The following is an 11,227-nucleotide window of genomic DNA, read 5'->3' as shown; positions in this document are numbered from 1 at the left end:
TTCTTATGATGTGCCTGTCACCCGCACAGATCAGACTTTTTCAGTCACTGATCCACACACCGGACAGCTGACGACAACTCCCCTGACTCGTCCGTCTCGCGTCTCCACTGTCTCCACAAGAGTTGTCACTTCACCACCAAAACCTACAGCATCAAGCTCATTCAGCAACAGTTGTTTTAGTAAATATTGACACAAAATCTTTAGCTATTCTTCCACTATAATGAGCAGCAAGCAACCGTTGTGAATGGAGACGTGAAATAAAAAAAAAAAAAAAAGACCTCTAAAGCAAGGTGTATTTTCTCTAGTTGTGTGTTTAGTGTATTTTAAAGTACAAACAAAAAAATGATGATTTCGTGAGATAAAACAATGCAGTGGTCTCAGTAGCTTGGTTACGCACAGCAAATCATAATTCCAACTGAAAGTGAGAATACCAAAGCGGAGAGGGTTGGAAGATCCAATTCCCGTGAAGCTCCACCTGGAGTGTTTGTGCATTTTCCCGCTCTGCACAATAAACCACTCTGGTCACAGATTTAGGCTTCTTTAACCAGCGGAGGGCGACCACATCTCTCCCTGAGATTTGTTATTCAGTGAGCAATGTCCCGAGAGAAATGGATTTACTAGTGTGCCCTCCACTGGCGATGAAGGTCGACCCCAACCATGGAGATGCAATTTTTAATACACTGTTTGGAGAAATAACATTCATACCCATTTAGTGACGGAGGAAAGAAGAGGGATTAAGAGCCGCTCCTGAGCCTTTCTCCCCCTTTTCTGTTTCCTCAGCCTTTTCGTAACTCATTCTCTGCCAGTTTCAGACTCTAATACCTCCAGGCAGATTACAGACACTGTTTTCAATAACAAAACTCACTAAAATGTGAAAATGTACTGACACCACCAAGGCCCTCTGGAATAACAGAAATGTCTTTTACATAAATTATTTTCAATTTTTCTGCTATAAAACATTGTTGTAATATTGTTTCAGCTATAGTATTATATTTATTTCCCATAATGTCACGCTGGTCCGTTTAAAACCATTTTAAATAGATGACCACAGGGAGGAATTTCTCTACAAGAAATGAAGATGGTTTTAAATAATGTTTCATATACACAATGTCTAAAAACAAATATTGTTACAGGGGGAGGTTAGAAATTATAGGATTTAATATCAGCCAATAATATCACCATTAATATCAAATTCTTTTTCTTTTTTGACTCAAAACTTTGTTTTTGAGGCTTTAGTTCATAACACATATTGATTTTTCTGTCTTTGGTGAAGTTTGGCAAATTTTCCCACTAAAATTTTAAGAAACAGCCCATTTTGTCTCCATGGTAAAATTTAAGTTGATATGTTTTAGTGAATTCTTTGAATTTCAATTGAGGATTACAGGAAACAACTGCTTGGCTTAAGGATTTGCATTGGCTAATTAAATAAGAATTTAATTTTATTAAGAGAATTTGTCTGTTTTTTTATCTGGTTCTTACCAGAGCTGGTCACATGACCAGCTGGAATCAACGAGGGAAATCTTTAGACCATTCTTGAATCCAAATGAACCTACAGACACCACCAAAATCAAATCCAAGTTAGTCCATTTCCAACAGATCCTGAACGTCAGACTACAGCATGTTAATTTGCTCTACAGTTGTTTTGTTTTCACACGACCATGTGCATGCATAGACACAGTACCTACTCCGTGATTGGCCAAGGTGCAGTAGACGACGCATAAGTCAGCAGTGGAAGTCGCTGAACAGGGAGCAGACGCTGTTGCTACAGCACCTGAAAGCACACAGCCGTGAGCACTTAGTCTTGCATGGTTTCATCAAAGCATATGTTCCCGGCACGCTCAAGCACCTGGGCCTAGTTTTGTCTTCATTTTTCAGAAAGCAAGTGGGCAATCAAAAGAGTGAGCAGGTTCTTACAAAAACATACAATTGTAAATTATAATACAGACATCTAATAACTCTAAGTTAATAGTGGTGTCTGGTGAAAATAAAAATCTAAAGGGGGCTGTGGCTGCTTCACATTCATTCTGTATAACAGTACCTTGTACTACTCCATTGTCATTTTTAGCAACCATTGAAAGCAGAAGACCTTGTGGGGAGTTTCTGTCATAAAACTTTGGGCACAGCAAAAAACAAATACAAGCTGTACTATATGTAGTGAAGAGGACGTTGCTTCCTTCAAAAAGATTTTGATTTAACAGGTGACATGTTGCGCACTCGTACAAACAGAAATGATTTAAGATTGTTCATCAAAATGGTCTTTAAAATATTGCTTTAAATATAAATAAATGCACTGTATGGCTTGATGCAACAGCAATATACTATGATTTAGCTGAATAAGCACAGTGTAACTTTAGACTGGCCTGAATTTGAGCGGCTACCGTTCCACATTCTGCAACTTTGTGCAATTTTTTTTCTCCATATCATGAGAATCATGGTCACTAAAAAGACCCAATGAAATGTGTTAAATTCTGACTCCGACAAACAGCCTTCTGACTCTGATCAGAGTTTTTAGCAGCTGTATGGTGCCAAATACGCCTCTCTGAAAATGATCTTACGGCTGCCATCTCATATTCCAGCAGAGGCCATTTGCTGCTGATGTGCTAGCTTGATGTAATAATTTCATTTCCTTGCCGGAGTTGTTTTGGGTATGTGAGACAGGAATCTGCATTAGGACAACACTGACAGGCTTTTCGGCCTGTCAAGTGGAGCTCCAAAGATAACCCAAAACTGCCAAGATTGATTTTTTAAGGAATCCTGATCGTTCACTCTGAACGTCCCACTTTTTTTTTTTTTTTAAAGGCTACGCATACTTTTTAAAATATTTTCTATTGTGTAAATGCAAAAAAAATAAACATGGAATATTTTGCTCAAAGATCATTCACGAGAAACAAATATTTATAGAGAAATGTGAATAAGAAAACTGGATTAGCTGTGATGAGATTATAAGGTGAGGGGAGTATAATCTGTCCATGACTCATGTGACGACGCAGGGCCCCATAAACACCTCCAAGTCAAGCTCTGAAATGGAGCCTATGAGACTGAATGGCTTCACCTTGTTTGAACCAGGAGTCTAGTGGGTGACCTGACTGTGGTTTTGTGTTCTTTTATTTCTGCTGAAACAGATGAAGGAAGCAAGATCACAAGCAGCGCCGTCCTGGAACTGACTCACCCTCATTCTGTTTGTCTTGCTTTCCTGTAATCTGCAATCTCTTGCATACATTGGGGCAAAGATCAAATGATTTCAGCCAGAGTCAATTAATTTCCAATCTCAGTCCAGTTTAATGGCATGGACCTCTGGAGCATTACATAACAAAGTGGAGAAACACACAAATACTTGGACCCCAGGCTGCAGATGAAAAAGCTTTCGCCTATTTGACGTTAATGTGGATGGATCGTGTCGGGAATGATGTATAGCCACATTTTCGCGAGGCCCTCTCAGGGTCGTGGTGGCTGAACAGAGAGTCTGCTGAAGTGCGGCGCCGCGGTCATATCAGCTCTCCCAACAGGCTGTTTCACATGTGACCGCAGCGGCAGAGGAGGCAGTGGGATTCACCGGTCCAGAGGTTGCGGTAATTAGACTTGACCACACGGCTGCTCATCCATTATTCCTGCTCCCGACTCCCACAGCTGCTCATTTGGAATTTTCTCCAGTCGTGTCTTGCTCTCACTTAGTCGAGTGAAAGTGTGTTCAAGAGCGCTGAGTGTGTGTTCTGGGAGCGACCCAGAGGTTTGACTCATCGCTAACCTTTTTTTTTTGAACGGTCAGAATACGAAATAAGTTCCTGAATGTTTTTCTGAAATTCGCCACGTTGCCCAGTTTTTAATAAGGTATTTCTGATATAGTTCATGCCATTTGCATTTTTTCCACTCATGATTGATACAGAACAAGTATGGAGTTGATCAGTGAGGTGCCTCCCAAGTCCTGAAATATTTGTTTTTATGGCGTATGGCATAGGATACAAGGTCTTTGATCGAGCAGAGGCAAAAAAAAGCAACACATCCACACCCCCATGGCGTAATATATTGACGTTGGTGGGTGGACTTTGCAGTCTATGCTGACGCTGAAGTCAACCTGCAGCGTTTCACCCTATTTCTGCGACACATTCTCACTCCGAGTGCATCAGATATTGACTATTTTCAGGTGACTTTTGCTTCTCAGACGGACACAGAAGTCAGCCATCTTCAATGGAAGCAGTGTTCCACCTTCCACAGTAGTTTCACATAAGGTGGTATAAACAGTATATCAAATAATATAGACAGTGAAGTAGCTCACAATCTTCACTCCCTATCCCTTTTCGTAACTCCTAATTTTTGAATGAGGAGAAAGATTTCACTCCCTTGAAACAGCGACAGGAAATGCAGAAGGCTGACGTTAGATGCTGAAGTTGCTTGAAAAGAGTCTATATTTGACTCCTTGGAGTGAGAATGCGTGGTTTCTGTAAATACTCTGGAATATGGGCACAATAACCATAGCAACCCCTAAGTGGCAGGACACAAGTCACACAGTGAAAACAAGATACGACACCAACGTACTGAATGGACCCCTTGAAGGGTTTGTTCTCCGAATATTGGTTCCACATCAGGTCTGCTTTTTGGCAGGCAAAAGCCTGACTAAATGCCCATTTATGCTCCCTCTACATACGAAAATACAGTCGTGACTCAGTTTTCAAACGTCTTGGAATTCGAACAAATCGGAATTCGAACAAAAATTTCTAGATTGCGCGCAGACCAATCAGCTGACCCACGACGCGCTTTGTTATTGTGTATAACGCAGCCTCTGTATGCAGACGTGTCCCGTTACCTGCATTTACTGGCTGTTTTTGCTTCATATTGAGGTGTAAAACCTTTCCTGTCTCCACACTGGACCGTGGTAGAGTGTCACAGGGGAGGTGCTCGCTCTCACTCCAGGGTTTGATGTCCTGTTGTGGGCTGGAGCTGGGACAGGGATGAGGCGAGTCTGGGACAGAGCGTTACTTGGTTTATGACTTTGTCACAGCCAAACTGCACAGAAGCGCACATTCAGAGCTGGACACGCACCGGGCACCTCTTCACTTCTGGAGAGACGTCACTCACTCGACAACCCCTCCCACATGCAGCGGCCACACACATAGAGGAACAGCGCACCTGCAGCAGACACTCTACATTCACTCCTACAAAAGCCTATTTTAAGGCTTGGAACGCATTAGTTCTTTTTCCATTCATTGTAATGGGAAAAAGCGATTCAGATTTCGAACAATTTGCATCTCAAACGGCCGTCTGGAACGGATTGTGGTCGAGAACCAAGGTACCACTCTATACCCATCCTTTTCAAACGTTACCATCACTGGTCACATGCTTTGACCCATCTATGCGTTGGTATCGCTGTTCACAAATATATCCAAAAGGGCCAGTACTGCTCCATTTGAGAAACACGACAGACAAACACAAGGTAAGCTAGCAACAAAAATGGAGGAATTTTATGTTGCTGAAAAAAAAACACACTGCGAAGTAGGGATGTGTAAAGGAAGTCCCTGGTAAAGTTTTCCATCTCTGTGAGTTGTTTGCTGACTCCACATGTGGATTTTCAAAATCCTCACATGCGTGATATGTTTATTCAAACTGACAAGGCAACCCTATGTGCAATCTCTAGGGGGGAAAAATCTTCCACCGTTTCCATGACAACTCAAACCCTTCACGTGAAACATATATTTATGATGTATTCAGTTGTATGGTCCTCAACAGACCTTAGCTCTGACATTTCTCTGGATAAAGTGAGGTGAGTGTGAGAAGGACAGTAAAGTTTAAATATAGCATATAAAATATATAAAGTTTAGTTCTATTGTGAACCGGTTTAGAATTTTAATAAGGCTACATCATTAAAATCTGCTCCCAAGAGAACTTTACACTCGAATTCCTTGAGGCATTATTAAGACAAGTTATGTCTTTGTAATCAATAAACACATCAGCACCAGCACAATACTGCACACACACCTGCTGCTCCACTTGAGTCGGATAGAAAAACACAAACATTTGCTCATGGCGGAACAAATACAGTTGCTGTGCAGGAGCTATACGGGCTGTGAATCTCAGTGGCATCACCTGCCTCGGGGCAAGGTCTGGGGCTTTGTGTGCGAGAGGTGATCGTAAAAAATAGTACAGTAAGACTCATTAAAACCAACCTACTAAAGTGACCACGGAGAAATACCTTCTATCAAACTGCCACTAATTAAAAGTCAAACTAAAACACTCAAACAGCTCATTTGCAGTCAGTCACAAATGTTTTGTTTAACTGTGACTTCATTAATATTAATGTGCGCTACCAGTGTTGCCCTGAATATGAAGCTGCTCTGGTGATGATCGGAATGAGTCTTCTGAACGCGGCGGAGCACGACGCTAAGCCGCTAACAATGAGCCCCAAACTCTTCCACCCTCATTAGCTTCCCTTTTCTCACTCAAACATCGTTCACTAAGTCCACACTGCTGCCGGGGATAAATAACCAGAGTCAAGCAGCCGCTCTGGCTGAGATTTGACCTGAATATGGCTGCTGGTGGCTTGCTGAGTTTCTTCAAACATAAATATTAATATATATTTACATACCCGAGTACGCAAGTTGTAACTTACTACATGGTACCTCGGTTCTCGACCACAATCCGTTCCAGACAGCCGTCCGAAATCTGAATCGATTTTTCCCATTACAATGAATGGAAAAAGAAATAATGCGTTCCAAGCCTTAAAATAGTCTTTTGTAGGAGTGAATGTAGTGAGTGTCTGCTGCAGGTGCGCTGTTCCTCTATGTGTGTGGCCGCTGCATGTGGGAGGGGTTGCCGAGTGAGTGACGTCTCTCCAGAAGTGAAGAGGTGCCCGGTGCGTGTCCAGCTCTGAATGTGCGCTTCTGTGCAGTTTGGCTGTGACAAAGTCATAAACCAAGTCACGCTCTGTCCCAGACTCGCCTCATCCCTGTCCCAGCTCCAGCCCACAACAGGACATCAAACCCTGGAGTGGTCCAGCCTCGGAGGTGTGGAGAGCACCTCCCCTGTGACACTCTACCACAGTCCAGTGCGGAGACAGGAAAGAATAAACAGTCAGTAGTAGTAGGAGCTAACGGGACACGTCTGCATACAGAGGTTGCGTTATACACAATAACAATGCGCGTCGTGATCGGTCTGTGCTAGGTTTTTTCCGGCTTTTTTCGGGGGCGTTCGAGTTCTGGATTTTCGTTCGGAATTCGAAGCAAAAAAAAATCTCGAAATTTTTTTTCCAACTCCGATCTGTTCGAATTCCGGGGCGTTCGAAAACCGAGGTACCACTGTACTTAATCATGATGAGTCTTAAGTGAGTACAATAACTGTATTATAATAATGATATAATAACAATTATTTAATTTCTTTACGATCGCTGCTCTTATAGATCAGTATAATATGAATTGTGCTTTTTATTGTTGTTCAATATTTATTTATTCATCCCAGCCTTAAGTATTGAAGGTTAGATGAGATTTCATGACACTGTGTCCTTATTTCCAGAGGCCACCAGATGGCACTGTCTGCTGTAAAATGTTTGGAGATGAACAACAGATTTAATGAAACCTCACATCATTTCTAAACCAAGAGCGCCATCCAGTGGCCACTGAAAATTAGGACAAAGTTTCATCAACCATGCAATACCGTTTCATGATACGCCATCGACCCATCACTAGCATGAAGGGTTCAGTATGAGAAGAAGCTGGTTTTATTTCCAAAAGGAGAGGTCTATTTTTGTACAGCCGACAGCAGGAGACACTGAAACTCCATGTTGCAGCTGAAACGCATGTGTGATCATTGAGTTTTTGGTTTTTTTTTTAGTCAAAATGTTTCAAAGATGGTTGCCGGAGAGGTCTGGCCTCCTCCACAAAGAGCTGAACACAAGGTCAGCCTCTCTCTCCTGTGGTTTCCTCTGCAGCAGTGAGCCTGACTTCCTGTGAAAGATTACCATCTCGCCTCTCATATTCTCACTGATGCTTATCTTTTGAGCCTGCAAGCATCAACTCCCCAAACATCTCGACACCTTTCGCCCCCCGGTGTCGGCCTGTCAGTCTGGCAGCTCATCCTGTGTCCTCAACCTCCGACGCCCCCTCGTCCTCCAGCCAACAACCCAAAAGTGAGTCGGCCTCCCATCATCCGTCCTGGACCTGTCACAGAGAAACAAGATCCTGCCCGCAGGGTTCAGAATCAAGGAGCGGAATATGGATGAAGTGTGAGCAAGTGAGTGGGAAAATTACAGACCACAGGAGTCCATCCAAACATCGACTTTTTTTTGACAGTATGATCATCAGTACTGCACCGGAAATAGCATGTGACATTTAGCAGAGTCAGAATAACCACACAGTGACAGGAAATGTTTTTTTGAAGCGGACTTTAGGTTATAAAGCATTTTTCTTTTCTTATTTATATTTTTTTAAAGATTAGTTTCTTGTCCTATAAGCCAGGAAATACATGTTAATACATGCACAGCCTGTACAAGTGTAATTCACAACATTCTGAGTGTGTGACCCTTTACTCTTTGAGTGTAGGGTTAAGAAAATGTTTCCAAGAGTATTTATTTCAGTTTTCCAGCCTTAAAATTCTGTTTTTATTTAAGAAAAAATGGTCCCAAAAAGGACACAGCAACAGAGAAGAGTCCGTTTTCCTGCCGATTTCCATCTATCCCGAACTGTTGTGACACACCTGATCCGTATCGTTAGGTGTTTGAAGTTCAGGTGATTTATTCACAGCACACTTGGTCGGCGGCGAGCCCAGCAGTTGTCTTCTCTAATCTATGGTGTATAAAAGAAGGACGATATGGTGTCATACAGCCGGGTAGATAGGATCTGAGTGAGGGAGCGGCCGGAGAGTCTCGCTATCTCTCTCTGATGAGTGTGATTCAGCAGCGTGAATAATTAAAGCTGCGTGCGGCGATAGGGATCTGGAGGAGCTGGGGTCGGATAATACTAGACGAATATCAGGGGCCTCTGGTGCGGCGAGGGTACGGCTGGATGGTATTAGTCACCGTGGCGGTGCCCCGGGTGGCCTGCAGGGCACAGAGCTGAAGGTCAGGGGATGATGGATGGACACAGACCAGAGGTGGCTCTCAGCCCAAGTTGACTCCAAAATGAATGTCCCCAACATGAATTACGAGCAACGGAACACAGCGGAACAGCGATGTCGGGATGCGCAAACTTGAGCTACCTTTAGAGCATCGGAAAAGATAATCCTGGCTCCGTCACAAAATGGTCTCTGTTCATGTTATTCCAGTATATTAGAAGAAGAAGGATGTCTTGCGCTCGCCCGCAAGCATTTCCTACGTGGGTGACGAGGACTTGCGTTGATTTTTCTCATGACTTCCCTTTACTCCGATGAGTTTCATTTTCTGTTGTCGCGATAATGCGCCATGAATCTGCATTTAAATGAACTGGGATTTACAGTTTAAGATTCCCTCTGGGCCTTTTTATTAGTCAATTTTTATTTAAGACAAGCTCAATTTATTCATATAGCTGTTACCTGCAGTTCTTATTTTCTTTTCAACATTTTTTTTTTTTTCGATCCAGGAACTGATAGAGACATCTTGAGGTATCTTACAGACCTGACATTGTGGATTATCACCTGACAGCTGCAGATAATTCTTTCACCGCATTCACTATGCAATTTAGCTTTTTTTTTTTTTTTTTCTTACAGAGGAGAACCTAAGTTTACCAAGCACTTTCTGGTTTGTCCGGTCATTGCATGTATAAATTGAATATTTATATATATCTTTTTAATTTTATTGATTTTTGCACATTTCGAAAGTAAAGATTATTTATTTACTGTACTTATTTTATAATAATAGAGTGCTTTAATGTGGACAGAAAGTTCCATTCTGATCCCAATCTGAGAGCCATATTATTCCAAACTGAACTGAACATTTTTTGCTTTATTATTTTTATTGATATTCTCATCCGGAGATGCCACCAATCAGGAATATGGCATGGATGATGTCTGTGAATTTGAAAGATACATTCTACTGCCGTGAGAGCACTGCTTTATGACCGACATCAAAAGTGAGTTTAGGTGTTGTGTGATATGTTGTAGAGAACTACAATGCTCATCGCACTCAGTAGTCGGTTGAGTGTGAGCGAACATGCATAAAATACATATTGTCACAAGCAAATAAATAGACATAGTCGAAACTCACAACACTATTTATCATTAAAATTGAGGTATAGCGTATGTGTGGACCAGGGCATGAGGCAAAGTGGACCAGAAAATACGTTCCATCTTCCCATAGACTTCCATTCATTTTTTTCCGATCTGAGGTTCCATGGACCGACCAGAAGTGGTAGAGACTTAGGCTCCCTATTCACAGCATTGACGCAGCTCTTGCATTGGAAATCTGTGCGGGTTTGAACTGGAATTTCCAGTGACACTGTTTTGACAGTGTCTGGGGTGACGCTGATCAAAAGCAGCCGCCGCATGAAGAAGAGGAGATACATTTTCTTTGTCTTGTCAGATGTCAGGTCGACCATTCTTCGGTGCCATGGAGTGTCTTTCCGACATTAACATGAAGCACATCAGGCTGTTTACTAGAAACAAACAGGAATCCTAATAAATCTGACCCTTCCTCTCTTGTACCTGGACACCCCTCGGTTAATTGTAGCAGAGCAGAGCGTAGTCGGGAACAGGCTACCATCATGAAGTATATTAAGAAAGCGGGATATGACTTCTAAAGGTTAGAAATTAAAATGTGTCTGTGCTCATATCAAGATCCACTTTGCCAGGTGAAAAGCTGTTTTTTTTTTCATTTTAATAGGGAAATGTCACCACGTTCCCTCTGAAACTATTAAAAAAGGATTGATAAAGATAGCTTTTAATTGAGTGAACTTTCCAATCTTTGATGTGGTGGAGATAAAATGGAAGTAAATGTCACTCAAATCTTTTTTCACTGGAAAGAGAAATAGTATTTCTGAGAGGTGAGTTTTATGGAAATTAGACACCAGTGATTAAACTAAGAGCAGCAGGCACATCTTAGTAAATTTAGAAATACTGTAAATAAGGTCAGTTTTCTCTTTGAATGAATTTATTCAATATATTTTCTTATTTTTATAAGACCAGAGTGATCAAAAGTAAGCGCCATACTATCATTCCTGACTTTCAAATGCTTCGGTTCTCTGTTCAAAACCATGTCCTTCTGACAGTGGCATTTTGGTTGTAAAAAATGTTCTGCCATCTCTGGAAGTACTACTCATTTGACTGGCCAGGT

General features: G+C 41.9%; 1 protein-coding gene across 1 annotated transcript in view; it reads left to right on the top strand.

Annotated features, from left to right (window-relative positions):
- Positions 1-7,833: 7,833 nt before the first annotated feature.
- Positions 7,834-11,227, top strand: part of LOC128767045 (cytokine-dependent hematopoietic cell linker) — a 13,612-nt gene continuing 10,218 nt past the window's right edge. Inside the window, exon 1 of the mRNA XM_053878745.1 lies at positions 7,834-8,217. The gene's annotated coding sequence lies outside the window, so the exon portion shown is untranslated. The remainder of the gene's footprint in view (positions 8,218-11,227) is intronic.

This window comes from Synchiropus splendidus, chromosome 11 (genome assembly GCF_027744825.2).
Source record: "Synchiropus splendidus isolate RoL2022-P1 chromosome 11, RoL_Sspl_1.0, whole genome shotgun sequence".
NCBI classification, from domain to species: Eukaryota; Metazoa; Chordata; class Actinopteri; order Syngnathiformes; family Callionymidae; genus Synchiropus; species Synchiropus splendidus.
The sequence above is the reverse complement of the archived record's forward strand: the minus strand, read 5'-3'. Positions and strand labels throughout refer to the sequence as shown.